This window comes from Ornithorhynchus anatinus, chromosome 4, assembly GCF_004115215.2.
Source record: "Ornithorhynchus anatinus isolate Pmale09 chromosome 4, mOrnAna1.pri.v4, whole genome shotgun sequence".
Lineage (NCBI taxonomy): Eukaryota > Metazoa > Chordata > Mammalia > Monotremata > Ornithorhynchidae > Ornithorhynchus > Ornithorhynchus anatinus.
The window spans coordinates 105,562,985-105,586,861 of NC_041731.1; positions in this window are offsets into that span (position 1 = coordinate 105,562,985).

Consider the following 23,877-nt stretch of genomic DNA (forward strand, 5'->3'; position numbering starts at 1 on the left):
GAGCAGAAAGGCCAAACTAGAAATGAAAATGGGTTGGGTCACAGATTCAGGCCATCATTTATGGTCAGAATGGGGAGCTGCCAATGTCCCTCCAGTGCAGAGGAGTGCATGGCTGGCACACGATGGCAGTGAATGCTGTAAAGAGCTGCAGCTGACTGTTCTGAGCATTAATAAAATCCAAAGTGGTCCTGAAGCTATGAAACTGCATATTTATGGCACGAGGACTGTCACGCACATTAGAATACCCAGGTCATATTAAATATGTTATGCATAAACATTCATATGTAACCAGTAATCACAGAATTATAATCTATACATAAAACTGAGCATGAGGTTACACATATATCTTCTGCTATTATTCCAAAGGGTTGGAATTGTTTTACTTTCCCCATTGAAATTAGAATTGAGAAACTCTCTTGCACATGTATCTATTCATTTATTTCTACATACCTATCTCAATAATAATAATAATAATAATTGTGGTATCTGTTAAGCATAAACTATGTGTCAGGCACTGTACTAAGCACTGGGGTGGATACAAGCAAATTGGGTTGGACACAGTCCCTGTCCCATATAGGGTGCACAGTCGTAATCCCCATTTTACAGAGGAAGTAATTCTTCTGCTCTTGTGCCCATATGTATATTTGAGTGAATATTCATTTAATCATATTTATTGAGCGCTGTGTACAGACCTCTGTACTAAGCACTTGAGAGAGTACAATACAACAATAAACAGTCATATCCCCTGCCCACAACGAGCTTACAGCCTTTTTGATTTCAGTATTTGTAAATATTTTAAAGAGCAGCATGGCCTAGTGGATAGAGCGGAGGTCTGGGAGTCAGCAGGACCTGTCTTCTAATCCTTGCTTCCATCACTAGTCTGCTATGTCTCCTTGGGCAAGTCATTACACTTCTCTGTACCTCAGTTTCCTGATCAGTAAAATGGGGATTTAATACTTGTTCTCCTTCCTACTTATATTGTGAGCCCTGTGTGGGACATGAAATGATTCTGACCTATCTTGTGTCTTCCCCGGCACTTAGAAAAGTACTTGATACACAGTAAGCACTTAAATACTACAATTAATTTTAATGTCTGTCTTCCCTGCTGGAGTGTACACTCCTTGTGGATTAGGAATAGGATTTGTGTTCTTTTGTACTCTCACAAGCACTTACCACAATGCACTTAGAATAGTGCTCAGCACATAAGCGCTTAACAAATACCATAATTATCATTATTATTACTCAATCCCTTAATACAATGCATTTTACTCAATAGGTGCTCAAGAAATGGCATTATTACTATTTCTACAACCAGCATTACTGCTACATGTACATAAGTGCTGTGTGACCTTGGGCAAGTCAGTTAACTTCTCTGTGCCTCAGTTACCTCAACTGTCAAATGGGGATGAAGACTGTGATCCCCACGCAGGACAACCTGATTATCTCGTATCTCACCCAGCGCTTAGAACAGTGATTGGCACATAGTAAGCGCTTAACAAATATTAACATTATTATAAGTGGCCTTTATGTAGACAATAGCTTCTGGAAAGAAGTGTCTATAGGAAGCTAGAGACTGAATGAAGCCTGGATGGCCTCAGAGAGCCAATAGAGAGATATCAGCCTCTTAGTAACAGGAGTAGCAGCCAAGTTATAACCCCAAACACTTAGTACAGTGCACACGGTAATTGCTCAATAAATACAAATGAATGAATGAATGAACTAGGAGTTCGGGACTCAGCATCCCACAGAGAAGCAGCGTGGCTCAGTGGGCTTGGGAGTCAGAGGTTATGGGTTCAAATCCCGGATCTGCCACTTGTCAGCTGTGTGACTGTGGGCAAGTCACTTCATTTCTCTGTGCCTCAGTTACTTCATCTGTAAAATGGGGATTAAGACTGTGAGCCTTACTTGGGACAACCTGATCACCCTGTATCCTCCCCAGCACTTAGAACAGTGCTTTGCACATAGTAAGTACTTAACAAATGCCATCACCATCATCAGAGAGGCTAGGGGATCTCTCAGGCTGAAGTCTGGGCCTTCAAACTGGGAAAAGCCTCTTTGCTTATTTATCGCAAACCAGCAAACCATAGAGCCAGTCCTAAATATTTTTGTCTGTATCTGGTAGGTTTACTATGGGACCACTCAGTTAGAAATTATGTCACATCCAAAATGAATACTTTCTATGGATCTCTCCTTTTCCCTCACTTACTTGAGCTCCTTCATGATTATTTTCTTTGTCTTTCTTAAGGGGGAGGGACTAAATATGTAATTTCTCTATCAGTATTCATTCATTCATTCAAACGTATTTAGTGAGTGCTTACTGTGTGTGGAGCACTGTACTAAATGCTTGGAAAGTACAATTCGGCAACAGATAAAGACAATTCCTAGTTAGGGAAATCACTTTAGATCAATAAAGATGCAACTCCAAGGGCCCTACTGACTCTCTTTTCAACTGCCATTCCAAAGTGACTTTTCCACTAGTCTAAAGGCCCCATCAGGTGTAATATAGAGGCAGAAGGGCATGTTGAAAGTTTCTACCCAAGCTCCAGCCTGATCTATTGCCAGAAATAATTAGTTCAGGGGAGTTTATGGGAGGAAAGACAGAAGAGAGAGCCATTAAGAGATCTATCCATGGGAGGTCTGTTTCTTTCCCATGACCTGGACCTCCTAAAATTTCTTCTCCCAATCTCCCTGCCCTTCTAATAATAATAATAATGATAATTATGGTACTTTCAAATACTTACTATGTTCAAGCACTGTTCTAAACACAGGGGTAGATACAAGTTAATCAGGTTGGATACAGTCCCCATATCTCATGGATCTCACGGTCTTAATCCCCATTTTACAGATGAGGTAATTGAGGCCCAGAGAAGTGAAGTGACTTGTCCAAGGCCACACAGCAGACATGGGGTAGAGCAGGGATTAGAACCAGGTCCTTCTGCTGTCCAGGCCTGTAGTCTATCCACTTAGCCACACTGCTTCCCATAATAGTAATTGCGGTATCTGTTAATTGCTTACTATGATCAGGCACTGTACTAGGTGCTGGGGTAGATGTATATTAATCAGGTTGGACACAGTCCCTGTCCCACGTAGGGCTCATAGTCTGAATCCCCATTTGACAGATAAGGCAACTGCGACACAGAGAAGTTACGTGACTTGCCCAAAGTCACACATGAGAAGAGTGGCAAATCAGGATTAGAACCCAGGGCTTTCTGACTCCCAGGCCTGTGTTCTATTCCCTAGGCTTCACTGATTCTCGGTTCTAGGTTACTGACATGTAAGAATGCTATCCATCTTAGTGTCTTAAGTGATACTAAGTGACATCTGCATTGTGAATGTGCTAGTTCTCAGATATATGCCGAAGGAATTTCTGTAGATTTTCAGCTCAGTTCTCCTAGTGCCCGGAGCACAGATTTTCATAGATCAGTAGGAAACCCTGAGTGCATCGCTGAAAACATTGGGCATTCATTGCAGCAATGTGCTAAATGGCTCCTTAATGACTAGAGTGAGTTAATATTCCTTCCATCTTGCCTGACTTGCGGTTACCTGGGATCATTAGGTTTCCACACAGAAAGTAATTTATTAAGATAAATCTGTTAAATTTAAACCTAAAAATGTATTTTTGTTTAAGATTCAAAATTGTCTTTTTATAAAACAGAGAAGTCATTTTCAAAATAGAGACTGGGAAATATAAAACAGCAAAAGTGTCACAAAGAGAGAGAGGGAGAGATGGAGAGACAAAAATGGTGACATAGGCATAGAGAGAGAGCGGGTAAGAGACAGGGAGATGAGGATGAGAGATGGAGAGGAAGAGAGAGACAGAAGAATAGAAAATTAGAGAGAGCAGTAGTGGGAGAAAACAAGAAACTTTCTCGATGAAATCAGGTCCTGGACAAAGAATTGAAGTGCAAACTGTTCATGGCTGTTTAACAAGCCCAGAAAACATTTGCTGAAAAACCAGTCTGGATTCTAAGAGAAGGAAACTGTGACAGAAAAAGAGTTCAGAGTCCCATCTGAAGCAGGAAAAGAGACAGCAAGCGGGAGAACGTATGTCCCCCTGAGACAAAGGGATAAAACATATAAATTAAAAACAAAGTGCCCTCTGAAGTCTTTTCTCATGACCTCATGCCAGGGGCAAGACAGAGGATTTTTTATGGCTTTGAACCTGAGTTGAGGTAGAGGAAATGGATGAAAACCGATGAGAAACAGGGAACTTTCATTTATTCACTGGAGGGACCTGAAAAATGCTGTTACAAATTCACCCAACCACAGCTGGATTTTACGATACAATCATTCTACTTGCACCCTTAATGCCCAGCAGTTACAAATGCAAAATAGTTCACTCTATTCTCAAATGCAGATCATACAAATGCTGGGATAGGCATAAACCCCACGTGAATTTTTTATGCCTTACCCGCTGCTTTTGCTTCTACAATTTAGGCCCTTCTTGGTCAAAGCAGAAGTGAAGCAGGAATGTGTCAGTGATTTCTAGGAATGAGAAACATTTCCAACCAGTACGCAAGCAGGGTAGTAAATGTTCAGCTGCACTTGCTGTGCTGTGCTGTCCAGGGCCGGGCTTCTTTATGTGCTGGGCGCTGGACACACTGACATACCACATCGTGTTTTGGATTAGCAAAGGAAGATTCCATGTTTAACTATAATTCAATAACAAAATGAACTTGTCTTTTACAATTTAATTGCTTAGAAAATGTTTCTTGTGAGCGGGTTCCACCCCCTCATGCCACCTAAAATTATCAGGAAAGGGATTTTTAAATGACCAAAAATAGTCAGCTAGAAGGTTCTAGCTAGAAGCTAGAAGTTAGCCTTTTAGTTAATTGTTTCAACCCTGGTGATGTGGTGTCCTTCAGAGACCTGCTAAGGCCTTGCATTTGCTGGCTCCATAATTTGAAAATGGATCTTGACCTTTAATTAACACTGAGTCTTCCAAATGCGTTTCTTTGGGGTAACAGACTAAAAGCCACAAACTCTTCTACATATAATAATTTAAATATATATATAGATATATATATAAACATATTTTGCAGGGTGGGGGAGAAATGTTGTAATAAAATGTAATACAGTTCTACCTAAACTATAATACTGGTGTTTTATCCTGGGGGGAACAAGCGGACAACATTTGTAAAGAACTTGAAGTCCCAAGCAATGACAGAGAGTGACATGTAAAGCAGAAAAGGGTAAATTCTCCCTTTAGTTCAGTTAAGCTTCTTCTGGAGGTTGGATGGGTCTGACATATTGCCTGTCCAGCGGGCCAGCGAGCTCTTGCATGAAAATCAAAATACCCCCAGTAAAGGAAAGACAGTATGTTTTACCTTTCGAAGTGCCTTCTCTGGTTTGGGAACTCAGCTGAACTGATCTCCTGAAGAAACTCGCTGAAATCACTTTAAACTTGCCAGTGACACATTTTATTTTCAGGACTTTGTAGTTCACCAGGAAACAACATATACTGTCTGAGGATTTGAGTTTGATTATGTGATTCTCGCCAACCAGGAGACATCCCAGAGCATTTTCTAAGGGTTGAGGCCGGGCGTAATGAGAACGGAAAGGGGAACCGGGAGGCTAGATGATTAATCAGATGAATCAGGAAGCCGTCCGCCTCGGAAGAAAGCGGGTTGAAACCAGTCTCCTTTCAAATTAGATTGGTGATTGTAGCACTTCAGTGAGCGTCAAGCCCCAAGAGAGAATCACACTGCCTGCTCTAATTGTTCACCCTACATTACAGGAGTCTTTGTCATAAAACCACCAAGCTGTTTGGCTCAAAGAGCAGTCTTTGCACATGAGATTGCACAGGTTGGGATGAGCCTGGAGACTTAATTACTTTCTTCCATCAATTGAAGGGGATTCTCCAGGTCAGACTTACGGCATATTGATGAAACGTGAAAGAAACCTTACATTGAATTAGCCTACGGTGTAGTTGTCTAGTGGAATCCTAGGAAAATGCGATCCCTCTCGGGTTTGTAATTTCTTATTTTTCAGAAGCAGTGAATTGATCATGCAAGATGATGCAGGGCCAGGGAAGGGAAAGAAAAATGAAAGAGTACGAAAGGCTGGCTTACAATTACTTTGCTAAAATAATTTTCTGAAAAAAAAACTGATCTAAATCAAGGGTGCACTTTCCAATGTTAGAACGTTACTTAATTAAATTTGTTTTATTGTGGAAGGCTGCATTTGCAATTGGCTGTCTGGAGAGCAAGAGATTTTGCCTTTCCCATTTGGGTTCTCTGCTCCTTTGGGTGAGGGTGACTGCTTAGTCATAAAAGTGATTTGTTTAGCAAAAGCTCATTTTATCCCGTTTGCTTGGTTCTATTTCACTAAATATAGAATAAATTTAGGGCCTGCAGAAGTTTATTTTTTCAAAGAAATAATTACAAAGTTCTTAGTGCAAAATCTTAAGACAAAGGACACAGCTGGGAAGAAATTCTTATAAGAGGAAAAATTGTCTGCCGATTTCTCTGAAAAAAAATACCCACTAAAAAAACCACAAAACAACTACCACCCCTGAGTCCTCCTTTTTTTATGATTGCATTCAGTGAGATCAGCTTTTACAATGTTTCTATCTATTCTGAAAGCAGAGGCAGCATGTCAGGGCCTTGTCATCTTCGGTCAGTGGAATAGTTTGTCAGGAGAGTTTTCAACTATAAAAGCATCAGTAACTCATCAGAATATTTGCTGTTTCTTTTTGACAAAAGAGGCAAGTGTCTGTCAAGAAAAATCTGGGGTTTTCCTTGACTTCCCTTAGGAACCTGGAACCAGACTGAATAGTCAGAGACCCTGGAAGACTTGTGTGCAAAATAGATATATTGATTCCTGTAGAATCTTGTTATTTGTGACACATCACTGTATAAGTCAACATGACTTAGCCTATTTGTTACCATGTGTGAAACAGAATGTGCAGCATTCATTAGTGAACAACACATTATGCACCGAGGTTTGAACAGAAACATCAGTGGAAACCCAAAGAAAAGAGCTTTAAAATAATTCACATATTCAGCACACAGCTCGCTCTGGAAGTAGCTCTCCAAGTGGTTAAATATCAATATATTGGTTAGCAATGCTAAAAAATATAACAAAATATATAGCAAAATCAATTCCAAAAGATCATACCCATGCTTATAAACAAACAATTCAGTTGCTTAAGGGTTATAAGAAATTTAAATGCAAATAGCACTTTGTAATGATACCCCAGAGACTGACATTGTAGTCAATTTCTTGAGAATGTATCATTGTAAACTTAGTTTTTGCTACTGGTTTCCTTAGTAACTGAACAACATATTGTTCAAGATATAAAATATCCTGTTTCAGTGACTGAGAATCCTAAACTAAAATGTAATTGATTTTGCATGAGGCGCAGGATTATCATGTCCTTCCTATTCATTCATTCATTCATTCAATAGTATTTATTGAGCGCTTACTATGTGCAGAGCACTGTACTAAGCGCTTGGGATGAACAGGTCGGCAACAGATAGAGACAGTCCCTGCCGTTTGACGGGCTTACAGTCTAATCGGGGGAGACGGACAGACAAGAACAATGGCACTAAACAGCGTCAAGGGGAAGAACATCTCGTAAAAACAATGGCAACTAAATAGAATCAAGGCGATGTACAATTCAATAACAAAATAAATAGGGTAACGAAAATATATACAGTTGAGCGGACGAGTACAGTGCTGTGGGGATGGGAAGGGAGAGGTGGAGGAGCAGAGGGAAAAGGGGAAAATGAGGCTTTAGCTGTGGAGAGGTAAAGGGGGGATGGCAGAGGGAGTAGAGGGGGAAGAGGAGCTCAATCTGGGAAGGCCTCTTGGAGGAGGTGATTTTTAAGTAAGGTTTTGAAGAGGGAAAGAGAATCAGTTTGGCGGAGGTGAGGAGGGAGGGCGTTCCAGGACCGCGGGAGGACGTGACCCAGGGGTCGACGGCGGGATAGGCGAGACCGAGGGACGGTGAGGAGGTGGGCGGCAGAGGAGCGGAGCGTGCGGGGTGGGCGGTAGAAAGAGAGAAGGGAGGAGAGGTAGGAAGGGGCAAGGTGATGGAGAGCCTTGAAGCCTAGAGTGAGGAGTTTTTGTTTGGAGCGGAGGTCGATAGGCAACCACTGGAGTTGTTTAAGAAGGGGAGTGACATGCCCAGATCGTTTCTGCAGGAAGATGAGCCGGGCAGCGGAGGTAATACAGGACCAAGCATATCTACTTAGAAATGGTTTCAAATCTGCCATTTTAGTTTCAATGATCTCACTGAAAAATATTAAAATTGTGAAAGGTGTTAACCATTACACTTTACAACTTTAAAAAGTCCAATTTGCTAAATTGCATTATGTGATCCTTTCAAATCCCCATAGCACACTGGGTTGATATTAATTTATTTTATCACAGAATGCTGCTTTCTACATATACTACTAAGTAATGGAGTTATAGATATACAGTTTTCCCTTCTGCATTCGAAGGATTCCACAAATGGACATTAATTTAAAGGTAAATTGCAGTACTGGGAGATTACTTTCTCTGGAGTTAGAAACTGTTTGAAAACAGAGAGCCCGACTCCTGATGCTGAATTCTGCCTCAGCCATTGATGGGCCACGCTGTTTTAATCAAATTACTTAATCTTCTGAGTTTCACTGTCCTTCTCCATAAAATGGGAATAAAACCTTCCTCATATGGTCATATAGGTGTTGTGTGATGAATTAGTTAATAGTAAGAACTTGGAAAATGCAAAGAGAGAGTTCTATAATAGTTTTCAATCATTTTTAGGCTGTTTAAACATGGGTAAAAATAAAAGGTAATCGCTGCTTATTGGAAATGAAAAAATTGAGGTGTCTGGTTTGAGGTAGGGATATGTAGAGGAAACAACTGAAACTCCATATTTGTTGCTGTTCCTGCAAACATCATTTTCTAGATTGATATAGCCCCACCAGAACTGCTGGGTGATTGCTTATTTTGTGATCTCTTAGAAATCCTAAGCTCTGGAGGAGAGGGTGATATTACATTATAGTCACTTCCACACAGTGAAACTTGCCTGCAGATTTTTCAATCCACCAATCAATCATATTTATTGAGTGCTTACTGTGTGCAGAGCAGTGTACTAAGAACCAGGGAGGATACAGTATAAGAGAGTTGGTAGCCCATGTTCCCTGGCCACAATGTGCTTGCAGTCTAGGGAGGGAGACAGGCATATATATATAAATCAATTACAAATATGTATATAAGTGTTGTGGGAATCCACTGATTAGTCAGTCAATCAATCAGTGGTATTTATTATGCACTTACTGTGTGCTGAACATTGTACGAGGTGCTTTGGAGAATACAACACAATAGAGTTGGTAGACCTAATATCTGCCGATAAGAAGATTACAGTGTGAAGGGGGAGAAGGATATTCAAATAAATTACAGATAGGGAAAATGGATATATACAAATGTGCTTTGAGGCTGGGGTAGGTTGACTATCAAAGTCTTACGTTGTACAGATTCAAGTGCACAGACAACACAGAGGGGAGGGCAAATATGAGAAATGTGGTCTTTACTCATGGAAGACCTTTTGGAGGAGGTGTAATTTTAGTAGGGCTTTTGTGGTGTGGAGAGTAGTGGACTGTTGTATATAAAGGAGGAGTGTCCTCCAGGCCAGAGGAGAGGATGTGAGCAATAGGTTGGGAGTGAGACAAATGAAATACTGGTAGAGTGAGCAGGTTAGCATTAGAATGGTTGATTGATTTTGAACATGGTAAGTGTGAGCTGTCGGTGGAATACCCAAGTAGAGTTGTAAGGATGAGGGAGACAGAGGCCGAGGCAGATCCCTAGGTCCACCTGTTGTGAGCTGTGCAGGTGTAGTTCGCATGGTTTGCCAGGATAGATGGAGAATAGTGAGATGGCCCTTGAACCTTCCCAAACAGCAGTACGGAGAGGCCGCGAGAGACGGAGATGGGTGCCAAACTCAAATGTAATTGATTTTGCATGAAGAACAGGATTATCATGTCCTTCCTATTCTGTGAGGTATCACAGGACAAAACATGTCTACTTGGAAATGGTTTCAAATCTGCCATTTCAGTTCCAATGATCTCACTGATATAATAATAATAATAATGTTGGTATTTGTTAAGCGCTTACTATGTGCAGAGCACTGTTCTAAGCGCTGGGGGAGACACAGGGGAATCAGGTTGTCCCACATGGGGCTCACAGTCTTAATCCCCATTTTACAGATGAGGTAACTGAGGCCCAGAGAAGTTAAGTGACCTGCCCACAGTCACACAGCTGACAAGTGGCAGAGCTGGGATTCGAACTCATGACCTCTGACTCCAAAGCCCATGCTCTTTCCACTGAGCCACACTGGTCAGAACTCTAAAAGAACACCAATTCTGTGACCCGATAATTGTAAATGTAAAATTGTTATCAGTGGATTTGTCATGTGTCTTTACTATTAACATTCTCTTGACATAAGTTTAGGAGGGTTCAAGATGATCTGCAACATGTCTGCTGTATGACTTTGGGCAAGTCACTTAACTTCTTTGGGCCTCTGTAAAATGGGGATTAAGAGTGTGAGCCCTATGTGGGACAGGGACTGTGTCCAACCTGATTAACTTGTATCTACCTCAGTGCTTAAAACAGTTCTTGGCACATAGGAATCGCTTAACAAGTACCATACGTATCCATCTAGACTGTAAACTCACTATGGACAGGGAATGTGTCTGTTTATTGTTGTATTGTACTCTCCCAAACACTTAGTAAGCACTTAATACATATGATTGATTAATTGGTAGAGTGGCCAATGATATGAAGGCAGGCCCGGGGCCAAGTTGACCTTTGGGCTTGGGAAGCCTCACTCCTACACCACATCAAAACACTCACTTCCATGAAATCACTGCTCACACCCTGACATTTTCCAGTCAATCAATCATTTGCCCAGTACTATTTACAAAGCACCTAGTGTGTTAAGAGCACACACTATACTGAACACTTGGGACAGTGCAATAGAATTAACACCCACAATTTCTGCTTTCAAAGAGTTCAATCATCACATGAGGAAGAGGCACTAAAATCAATTACAGATACAAAGAAGTAGTAGAAAACAAAGATATCACATAGGTTCTGTGGAGGAGTTTGAATACTTACTAGTTCATGTGGTACAAAAATGCTGAAGAGGCAGTTGGGGAACATAAAATGAATCTGTCTTATGCTGCCTAGTCATTTCCAACCCACTGCGACTTCGTGGACATATCTCTTCCAGAACGCCCTACCTCCATCTACAATTGTTCTGGTAGTGAATCCATAAAATTTTCTTTGTAAAAATACCACAGCCTTCTTCCACGCAGTAATTTGAGTCTCCTCCCTCGACTTTCTCCCACTCAGCAGCTGCCCAGCACAGGTGAGTTTGACTTATAGCAGATTGTCTTCCACTTGCTAGCCATTGCCCAAACTAGAAATGGAATAGACAGGCCTCTGCTTGACTTTTCCTCCCATAGCCAAGAGAGGTAGAGTACTGGAAACCCTCCAGGTGTGATCCAGAGATGGGGGGAAGGGCCCCTAGAGAAGATATAATCTCAGAAGGGCTTGAAGGATATGGAGAACTGTGTTTTTTGGATGTGAAGGGAGAGGGAGTTGCAGACAAAAGAGGGCTGAGCTCAATAGTTGGCAGCAGGAAAAACAAGAATGAGTCTAGAAAGTAGGCTGTCTTGAGTACAATAGCTCAAGGCACCTCTTCCCACTTAACCCCACTGTTCTGTGAGCTGACACAATATGTGTCCCACTCTGTAATTTCCTAGCTCCCTTAGCAATATCACTCCTTCAACCAAATCTAGCATTTGTGAACTTTACACCCTCCTTACCACTTCCATACTTCAGGCTTGTGAATGAATGTATTTTGACCACTCTAGCTGTATACATTTAATGTTTGTCTCTAGGCCGTAAGATAAGCTCATTGTGTGAGGGAACATGTCCGCTACCTCACATTGCACTGTACTCTCTCAAGCATTTAGTACAGCACTCTGCATCTAGTAAGTGCTTAATAAATATCATTGATGGATTGATTTTCTCTGTTATAGAGTAAGATCCTTGTGGACAAGGAACTTATGTACTGTAAAAGCTGTACTACATGATGGGATAGATACAAGATAATCAGGTTGATCACAGGTGCTGTTCTGAATAGAGCTCAGAGAAGAGATATTCAATCTGCATTTTACAACTAAGGCAAAAAGAGCAGGTAAATGGTGAAGCCACGATTCACACCCATGTCTCAGGACTCGCAAGGCAACACTCTCTCAGCTTGGCTACACAGCTTCTCCAATTCTAGTAAATGGTGTATTTCCATCCTAGCACCATAACACTTCTTCAGAAGGCTTTTATTTTTAGCTTCCTAATCTGGAAATATATGCTTGCGAGCATGATAATTTCCCTTTCAGTGTGGTGTCTCTGTGAGTCTTTCTGTTCCCCAATTTTTCATTTATCTTTCTGTGGCTGTAACTACCTTCTTTGTCTCCCTCTGGGTTTTAGTGTTGCCATCTCTGTGTGCTTTCTGGATCTTTGAACTCAATCACTGCTGTGGTTAATTATGTCTCTACCTATAACTCTATGTATGTCTATGTGTATATTCCTGTACAAATTCATGTGTGTTCTATGTCAGGGAATGTGTCCGCTTATTATTTTGTACTCATTCAATCATATTTATTGAGTACTTATGTGCAAATCACTGTACAAAGCGCTTGGGAGAGTACAATGTACCAGTGAGATACATTCCCTACCCATGATGAACTTACAGACTAGAGGCTGTACTCTCTAGAGGTACGATATAGAGGTTGTACTCTCCCAAGTACTTTGTACAGTGCTCTACACACAGTAAGCACTCACCCGTTGTTGGGCAGGGATTGTCTGTATCTGTTGCCGGAATTGTACATTCCAAACACTTCGTATAGTGGTCTGCACATAGTAAGCTCTCAATAAATATGATTGAATGAATGAATACATTTGAATGAATATGTGCCTTTGAATCTGTGTCCTTATGGAGTCTGAGAATACCTTTGTATTTCTGTGTTTGTTGGTCCATTTGCGTGCATCCCTGTTGGTTTGTGCATGTGTGTCCCTGTGTATAGATCCCACACCTCTGTTTGTGCTTGTATATTGTCTAAATATAGCTGAGAATATATTTCTCATTGTGCATTTCTTCTGTGTATGTGTGTGCTTATGAGCATAAATCTGTTTATCAGTGTATGCATGTGATGCCCAACTTACCTATCTCAAATTCCCTAACATTTTTGCTCTTCCCTGTTAGGAGTTCCAGTTGGTTGAGTTCTTGGGGGTACTCCAAGTGCTCAAGTGCTCAAGATGATTAAAGGGTATTATCTTGGAGACCTTTGAAGTTACTTGGCTCTCTCCTGCCTCCAGCTGCCACTTATCCTATCCTAGCTAGAGCTTTGAGGAGACAGTGGATAAAAAGTGCCCAACCTCAGATAGGAAACTTATACTTCACACCTCTTCTATCCCAGCCTGCCCGCTTCCATGCAAGGCAGCACCCAAGTCCAACACAATCCAGAAGTCCTGCCATTACTGCACATTTCCCTGCAGATTTTTGTTGAATGGTTGCCTATCTCCTCTGCCCTACTCTAGATTGTTGATTCCTTGAGGTCTGAGACCTGTTTCTGTTTGTTTAAATGAAGAGGTCCTGGAATAGTAGGGCACTCTGATGGGTGCTCAGTAAATAAACACTGGCGACAAAATGAATGAAATGTTTTGGTCCTTCTTTCCTCTGGCCCTAGTCAAATTGGCAGCTGATTTGGACTCATCAAAGTATTTCTTTCAACTTTAACTCCTGCCTTTTTTAATAGCCAGCAAGGATGCACCCTGTTGCAATAAATTACAAGGTGAAATCAGACTTTCTATATTTAGCTTCAATCAACTGCAGGAACTTTTGTTTTTAAAAATTTATATTTTAATGCCTTTAGTTCCAGTAGAAACTTGAATAGCTTTAAGGAATGGGGTTAGGGCAGACAAGGTCCAAAGGAGCAACTGTGTAAGTATATTCTTTTAAGGGGACCATTATAACCGGAATAAAGAAGTTAACTCTTCAACATCCCCTCAATCAGCAGGACGTTTAGAAATGGGGGATACATTTCTATCTAAAATGTTTGAAATACTTATTATCTATTGAGGCCGTAATTAAGACTGGTAATTTTTGAACAATTTAATCCTCTCTGGACACAAACAAACCAAAAAAAATTAACTTGGTAGCATTAGATGACATCTCATGCTATCTCACCACCAACACTCTTCCCACGTCCTGCCATTGTTCTGGAACATCCTCCCTCTCCATATATGCCAAACCTCCTCACCTTTAAAGGCTTCTTAAAGTCACATCTCTTCCAAGAGGCCTTCCCAAATTAAGCCCTCTTTCCCCTGACACCCTCTCCCTTCTGTGTCATTTATACTCTTGAAGCATTATCCTTCAAGCACTTGACATTCACCCCACCCTCAGCCCCATACATACATACATACACACTGCACTTACATATATAACCATAAATTCACTTATTTGTATTAATGTCTGACTGTAAGCTCACTGTGGGCAGGAAACATGTTTACCAACTCTGGTGTACTGTACTCTTTCACTTAAGGACAGTGCTCTATTCACAGTAAGCGTTCAATAAATACCATTGTTTAACTGATTTAAATCTGACAAGTAACACCACAAACAGCAGAATCACTTGGTGGAAAATTTCGGGCAGCAGCCAGAGACTGTTACCACTGTTACCTGAGACTTGTTACCACTTTCCCTATGACAACTGAGGCAGCTAATATCTCGCCCTTCCTGGGAAAGACCACAGGTACAGTTGAGGGCTCCCATTTTCTATAGCCCCTTTTATGGATACAGAAGAGTCACAGATAGAAACATGTAGGCGGTGGGTAAGAAGCATCAAACGAAAGGAAACCAAACTGATCTAGTTTCTTTCCTATCAGCGTCCCCTCTCATCTCTACTAGGGTTCAGGAGTCAGATAGTTAAGTCTGTCTTTTTCTTTGTGGGCATGAACAGTTCCTTTCTTTTCTATAAGTTGGTTGTGGGCAGGAAATGTGTCTACCAACTCTACTGAATTGTAGTCTCCCAGGTGCTTAGTGTAGTGCTCTACACACAGTAAGAAAAGCAGCATGGGCGAGTGGATAGAGCATGGGTCTGGGAGTCAGAAGGACCTGGTTCTAATCCCGGTTCCACCACTTATCTGTTGTGTGGCCTTGGGCAAGTCACTTCACTTCTCTGTGCCTCAGTTATGTCATCTGTAAAATGGGCATTAAGACTGAGCCCCACGTGGGACAACCTGATTGCCTTGTTTCTATCCCAGCACTTAGAACAGTGCTTGGCATATATTATACATTTAACAAATACCATAATAATAATAATAATTATTATTATTCTCTGGGCTTCAGGTCCCTCAGCTGTAAAATGGGGATTGAGACTGTGAGCCCCATGTGGGACAGGGACTGTGTCCAACCTAATTAACTTGAATCTACCTCAATGCTTTTAACAGTGCTTGGCACATAGTAAGGGCTTAACAAGTACCATTATTATTATTGAGTGCTCAAAAAGTACCATTGATTAATTGATTATAAGCTGTGTCTATGTTTCTGGGTTCATTTTATGAGATGAATAATGATGGAACACACAGAGCATGAGTCAGAAAGCTGAGTTTAGAGAAAATGTCTTCTTGACCCCTATTTAAATGTGCCTCTAAACAGTGGATAGATGCATTACCCTTTTTAGCTCAAACCATTATCATGCAAAAATTATTATGTTTCAGTTAGTATCCACCCAAAGCAGATAAACAAAGAACAGGGTCTAGTAGAGAACAGGAAATCAGAAGCTCTGTCTCCTATTCCCAGTTCCATTACTGACTCACCAGGGCAAAATAAACAAATCACAAATAGCTAAATAAACAAATCACTTAACCTTTCTGGGCTTCAATTTATGAAAAATGAGAATGATGTTTGCTTGTATAGATCTTTGAAATCCTTGGCGGAAAGGTGCTACATGAGTGACAAGTGTTATTAGCTTCTCAGTTCAGGATTTATCTTTAATTCTTGTGCCTATGCTGAGTTTTTGTTTACCAGCCCTGGAAATTAAAAATTGTTCCATCATAGCCAAAGACAACCTTGGGAATTAGTATTGAGATACAGGGTAAACTTCTGAGGAAAAATCAGAGGACAAACAAGTCAGCCATTGAATAATTGTTCAAGAGGTGAGTGGAAATAAAAGTGAAATTGTCAACTGCTATTTCTTGATTGCGGCACCAAGTGGAGGGTTCTGTTTAGGTTTTGGGGATAGGCAGGGAGGAGAGGGAAAGATAACTTTCTATGTGTTTCCAAGTCACGCTTTCTCTATACTCAGCCTATACCCTTCTTGACTCTTAAATCTGTTCACTCTCTCACAGTGTGTAACCACTTCAATCAGATTCAAGCTGCTATGTTTTGTATTTTTTTAAAGTAATCATTGTTGCCTGACACTTCTCAAAAACCTATTTTATTTCAAAAGCCATGTCCCTACAATCATTTCCTTCCTTTTTCAATTATTTGTAAACTGACTTTGGAAAGGGCATTCTTAGCAGGCCTTAAAAGTGTAATTTTTTTTTCAATAAAAGCGGTAGTGAGGAAAAAAAACCGAATTATTAATCACCCATTGTTATTCGTATTGACTTAATTATTTTTAAATGACAAACATTTGTAAATTGTTTTCGTAAAATTATTGAAATATGTGAAGCATTACCATTTTTGCTCTTGTTCATAAAGCAGACACAAAAGAGTTACGGTTTGTTGGCCAAATGAGATTTCCTACACTCCTCATAAATCTTTTATTTAATGTGTTTTTGTAGGAAATCAATATTACATTGGTGTAAAATACAGATAAAATATAGTTCACAATGCATTTTATAAAACAGGCTTTTCTAGAAGGCATTTTCCTGATACATTTTAATATATCATAGCTTATATTTTGATTATGGGAATGGGTTTTCATGTACACTAGAAACCCTGTCTTTCTCCTCTGTAATGTTTCAGTCTCATCGAGTTTGTGCTTCATTTTTTACCTCGATATTCACACCTGAATTTTTGTTGTCCAACAGTTCTCAAAGGAGCCACCATAAAAGAATCAATAAACCTCCGTAATGGCATTATATATTCAGGGATTGTACAGGTATTAATAGTGTTGCAGAGGAATATTATAGCAGGCATGAATTTAAATATTTTTCATATAAACTATGTAAATATAGTGATTAACAATCAGCTACATTCACTATTCAAGACATGCAATGTAGTATTTTCCTAATTACACCCACCAGTGTGGGACGATGTGACTGGAGAGGAAGATTAAACCATTCGTATTTATTCAATGTTGCTTTATAACATTAACTAGGAAACCCATTTCAGCTATAGTAAATGTGCGAATCCACAATAAGCTAAGGAATTTGATTAGGATAGAGGCAGACTCTGCCAATCTTGGCTTGAGACGGCAGACTCAACTAATTGTATATCAGCAGTCATTTTAGCTGTATCATTCTTCCATAATCTCGCTATTGAAGGGAGCATTTAAAAACTGATGAAAATGACTGTTTAATAATCAGTGCTTTCATTTGAGCTGCACACAACTTGGAAAAACCACCTGGCAAGATAGCTTTTCTTTCTTATTAAGAAAAACAAAAGTCAAAGCTTGCCAAATATGCCTTAAAGATGTCTTAAAGAGGCAGTAGCTGACAGAACCAAGTCTCCAAAATATCATCTTGAAAGAAGGCCTTAAAGAACTTTCTCCCGAAAATTTTTGCCTTAATTGATGTTCCCTTATTTGACTTTTCTGTGCTGAAATGATTTTTGAGGTTTATGGGCTGTAACTGGATTTGGAAAACAGAAGCCTACAAAAGGCACCAGATCAACTGAATTAATCAATCAAGGAAGGTAATTTGAATACGTACTGAGTTCAGAGCACTGAATTTAGCAATTGGGAAAACAGAAGAAAAACACATTGTTACCTGCCCACAAGGTGTTTACAATCAATATAATCAATTGCGATATCAGTATCAATATCAATACACCAATATCATAAAAAGCAGTTATAATATTCCTACATGTGTTATGCACCAAACACTGCTTGGTGCTATAGAAAACTCATTTAACAAAATGAGGAGTCAATCAATCCATGATAAATGCTTACTATTTGCAGAGCACTGTACTAAGGGTTTGGGAGAGTAGAGTAATACAAAAGAGTTGATAAACACATTCCCTGTCCACAAGGAGTTTATGGTCAAGGGGAATCTCTTGCTCTTCAAGAGATTACAATCAATAATGGACAACGTGAATGTAAACTCTACAGTTATACCACACTACTCCTCATCTTCCCTCCCAAACCCTCTGCTCTACCTGACTGTCCCATCACAGTTGACAATAATAATAATAAATATGGTATTTGTTAAGTGCTTACTTTGTGCCAATGTTCCCAGCACTGGGGTAGATACAAGATAATTGGGTGGGACACTGTCCCTGTCCCACAAAGGGCTCAGTCTTAATCCCTACTTTACAGATGAGGCCCTGAGAAGTTAAGTGACTTGCCCAAGGTCATACAGTGGACAGGTGGAAGAGGAGACATTAGAACCCATGACCTTCTGACTCCCAGGCCTGAAATCTATCCACTAAGCCATGTTGTACTACCATCCAACCCATCTCTGAGGCCCCCAACCTTGGTATTATCCTTGACTCTCTCCTCTCTTTCTCACAACCTTCCTACTGAGTTTATCACCAAATCCTGGCAGATTTTCTCCACAACATTCCCAGGGTCCACCCCTTTCTTGCCATCCAATCAGCCGCCACCTGATCCAAGCACTTAATGACTGCATCAACCTCCTTTGACTTCCCTGCCTTCACTCTCTCCCTTCTCCAGGCCATACTTCCCTCTGCTGACCAGAGTGTGCTTAGTACAGTGCTCTGCACAGAGTAAGTGCTCAATAATAGACGATTGAATTAAGTGTTTTTCTAAATCACCATTTTATGTATGTCTCCTCACTCCATAAAATCCTCAGATGTTTCCCACTCCCCTCCACATCAATCAGAAGTACACGACCACTGGGTTAATCAATCACTCAGTGGTACTTATTGAATGCTTACTATACTTAGAAGTAGCATGGCTCAGTGGAAAGAGCACAGGCTTGGGAGTCAGAGGTCATGGGTTCTAATCCTGCCCCCACCCTTGTCAGCTGTGTGACTTTGGGCAAGTCACTTAACTTCTCTGTGCCTCAATTACCTCATCTGTAAAATGGGGATTAAGAATGTGAGCCCCATGTGGCACAACCTGATCACCTTATATCACCCCCAGCTCTTAGAACAGTGCTTTGCACATAGTAAGCGCTTAACAAATGCCATCATCATTATTATTATGTGCAGACCACTATACCTAGCACTTGGGAGAAAACAATACAACAGAATGAGCAGACACGTGTCCTGCCCATAACAAATCTATAGTCTGAATCAGATCCCTCCAGGTGTCATTATGGGTCAGAAATGACTCGACAGCATAAGACAAGACAACCTACACATTGTTCCTCATTTCTACCCTTTCTTCCTACCCCCTTTCTCTATTACATATCTCACCAATCATGTTTGGCTTTCAGCTGCTGATGCCCATTACTCCCCTTGGTCAAGAATTCACTCCCATTTCCATGTCCAAAATACACAGCTCTCATCTTTGCAGCCCTTCTGAAATCTCATCACCTCCTCAAGGCTTTCTCCCATCAATTTCTAAGATTTCCCATTTATATCCCCAACTTGCCAACTTGCCACTTGCACTTCTGCCCCACCTAAACACTTAATGCTTTCTCCCTCCAAAAGTTACACACATTATTGGTGCATTAATTCATTCATTCCTTCTTTCTCTCATCTGTAATTCTGTGTATGTACACCTCCCCTACTAGGTTGTAAACTTCTTGAGAGCTGGGATTATGTTTACTCTATTATACTCTTTTAAGTGCCGAGGACTGTGCTTTTCACTTAGTAAGCATACAAGTACAATAGACTGATCAAAATTAAACACACACCTAAAGAAATACAAAGCATAAGAAGGATTAAGATGGGATGTTTTATTCATTCGATCGTATTTATCGAGCACTTACTGCATGCAGAGCACTGTACTAAGTGCTTGGAAAGTACAGTTCAGCAACAGAGACAATTCCTACTCAACAATGGGCTCAGATGTGTGCACATCTGGCATTCATATTTGAAAGTTTGGTGAATTATTTCTATTAACAATCCACAAATTAAATATTTTAGTAGTTTTCAAGAAGAACATTTTTATAAAATGATACCTTTAAAGACAGTACCAGCAATACAATGCATAGGTTTGGGTTTCTAGGTCAATGCTGAGTCCCTGAGATAGGCTGCTTACTAAGTTGTTTGTTATTTTTTTACTGATTCTTCAACTAAGTAGGGCTTTATTCTCCTGGATAGAAAATCAGCATCACCGCGATCAGCACAGGTTTGGTGAATTTAGTTGCCCTGTGATCTATCCCTCACTTAAAAAATAAAAAAAGATCATTCACTAATGTTTCTTTCACTGAAGGGAGCAACACACTAAATAGTTCACAAAGCCTGGCTCTTTTAGCTCGTCTATGACATAGTGATGGATTTGCTTTAAAAAATATTTCAGATCCAGAGGGCACTCTCTTCTCAGATTATAACATTTTAAATAAAGGTCAAACTGTATTTTTATGTTAACCTTGGATCAAATAAAGTAGCCCATATGTAACAGGAAGAGTTCTTTAGTTGCCAATTCATAGGCTATTGTCAAATTTGGTGTCAATCATGTAACCAATTCCAAGTAGGGGTAGCATTATTCTTTTCAAAATCTTGTCTTAAGGTTTCAGTGTGCTTTCCAGAAGATTGATGAGGGGATTATGTGACTGATACTCAGTTTGGTTTGCACAGATCGCGCATTTGGCCCTGTTCAAAGGTTATGGCATTCTTATACAAATGCTGAATTTCTCAAACTTCTGCATCTCCCAGCTCATTTCCATAGAGTGAGTCTGTTATACCAATTCCTTGGTCCTTCTGAACAGTCCTTTGGAGATCTCCAGAGGGTAAAATTACAATTTAGTCTGCAACTTTCTAATTTTCTCTTGCAACATTGGTCAATTATAAACCTTTCTATTTCTGCTGACAATTGACACTTTTTCTGGGCGATTAAATGGATGCACCCCTTACCAGCCTCTGTCAAAAAGCTTCATTTATGTCATTATTTTTTAAGAAATCAGACATCTGCAGTTTGAGATGGCAACCAGCTTGGGCTGTTTTAGAATCTGCTGTTTTTCGCCAATGTCTTATTCCCTTTACCAGAAACAATACAACTAGGAAAAGATCTCCAGAGGTAAGACACGTATTTGTTTTGTCTTTAAGCTTTGATAGTATGTTGTTATTGGTTACAAACTGTGGAAAATGGGAAGGATAATATGTTTGGGAATAGGTGTAATTGAAGATAATGAGACAGCTAAACCCTATAATGCCTGCTGAAGAAAGAATTTTGTCAAATAGAGAAAGTGTTAATTATGGAACTTGGATGTAATAGATATGAGTTAATTATTTTGACATGAATTGAATATCAGCAGGAGCTGGGATAATTGATGTCAGGTGAATGAAGAAACTCTGCGGGATGATCTCGGTCTCAGAAGAAGTGGTATTCGGCATCGGATGAAAGCTGGTGTGGTGCACCGATTCCCATTCCCTGATGAAGGTAGATTAAGCTGAAAAGTTGGGATGCAGTAGCTCCAAACCCAGTAAAGATCCCTTCAGGAAAGTTTAGCTGGAAGCAGGCTGTTTCTTTCACTAAGGTATGCAGAGTGCCATTTGTTTGGGTGAATATTTTCCTGCTGTTTATTAAAGGGTCCATTGAGTCTCACATTCTTCATCTCCCTCCTCTTGTAATTGTTTCATATCCCATGATACAAAGTGTAATTTGTTTTTTTTTTATTTCTTATTGTCTTCTCTTGGTATGAAAATAGAAGCACAGAAGCATAGGCATTTTAGATCCCTTCTTCATTACACGCAAAATTACCAGCTTTTGTGTGTCTATCTCCACTAACCTGATTTTGCTATTTCGTTAATTTTAATAAAAGCACCAGGAAGGGTTGGGGGCCCAAAATGCAGGGGGCAAATTCAAATCTTTTCCCACTTTATTTGTGAACATCTGAGCCATTAGCAGAGAAAACTGTCTATTGAATTGAAGACTGGAGAAGCTCAGCCATTTGTTTTATCACATTTGTGAAGCCCGTTTATTGGTCCAATGTCACACATTTACTATTATGTGAATGCTTATGGTTCCAAAGAGCCAGAGTGGCAGACAGCACCAGATTCTGCTTGAACTGCAAATCAGAAAAAGGTCCCATAAGTGTAAAATTTGGGGATTATTCAGTGACTTTTTCAGCCATACCTGGACCTCAGACAAGCATCATAGCTAGTCGCATCTTTTTGCAGTAGATCAAATAACCATATAGACCTAGTTCCAACATACCCACAGATGTGGCAAGCTAAGCAAGTTACTCTAATAGGGCTGCTTTTCTGAAATTTGAAACTCTGGGGGTCGTGTAGTAGTTGTAATAGTATATAGAGAAGCAGCGTGGCTCAGTGGAAAGAGCACGGGCTTTGGAGTCAGAGGTCATGGGTTTGAATCGCGGTTCTGCCACTTGTCAGCTGTGTGACTTTGGGCAAGTCACTTCACTTCTCGGTGCCTCATTTACCTTATCTGTAAAATGGGGATTAAGTCTGTGAGCCCCACGTGGGACAACCCGATTCCCCTGTGTCTACCCCAGCGCTTAGAACAGTGCTCGGCACATAGTAAGCGCTTAACAAACACCAACCTTATTTATTAAGCACTTACTGGGGGCAAAGCACTGTACTAAGAGCTGGAGAGAATACACAGGTGGTAATCTGGCAAGGCCCCTTCCCTTTGGGGGCTCACAATCTAAGAGTGGATTAGCCCCCAGAGGTAATAAACTGACTGGATAGCCCACCATTCTAATCATTTGATTCAGCAGATTCTCTAGATTGTATAATTGACCTCTAGACTGTAAGCTGGTTGTAGTCAGGGAATGCATCTACCAACTCTATTATATTATACTCTTCCAAGCATTTAGTACAGAGCTCTGAACACAGGTTGCACTTGATCTATGCCTTTGATACACAGAACTAATCTTTTGCAGACTTCATCCAATGTATATTACACTATTCCACTGTCTCAGTTTTTCTATTGTTCTCTGATTTAAGACAAAGATGGCAATAAGAGTTGATATCATTTTTTGATTTTGTCCATCACTTGGCTATCTTTCTTGCTTATGCTTTCTCTTCTTCATTCCTTTAATTTTTCTCTCCTGCAAATCTTACCAATCATGTTCGGCTTTTAGTTGCTAATATGCAAATGATGCCTCAGTTCTTTGTGTATCATATTATCCCACTTTTCAGGGAACTGACTGTCACCCTTCAATGAATCAGTTGGATCCACCCTTGTCTGAAGGCTCAGCCGCTAGAATTGTTGAAGCCGTTTCTTCTTTCACGCTTCTCCCTTTCAATGGTTTCTTAAATAGCTCAAATCCAGTCAATCAGAACATGGCAGCCCCAATTTTTATCCTAAACAAGTAAACAAAATCACAATTGCTTAACAATGCTTCCCTTTGGCTTACGCGATCAAACAGCACTGCCCAGCAGCATACAAAGCTTCTCGGGGTCACATACTTCCTGACCTCCTTTTTCATGAAAAATTTCCTTTCTTAAATGTCAATTCTGGACAGCTGTGTAATCACCATTTGAAGTTCTCTCTCTGCAAACCTCCCTTAACTATAAACCTCTATTTTATTTTGCTTTTAAAAAAGCCCCTGCTTTGCTTA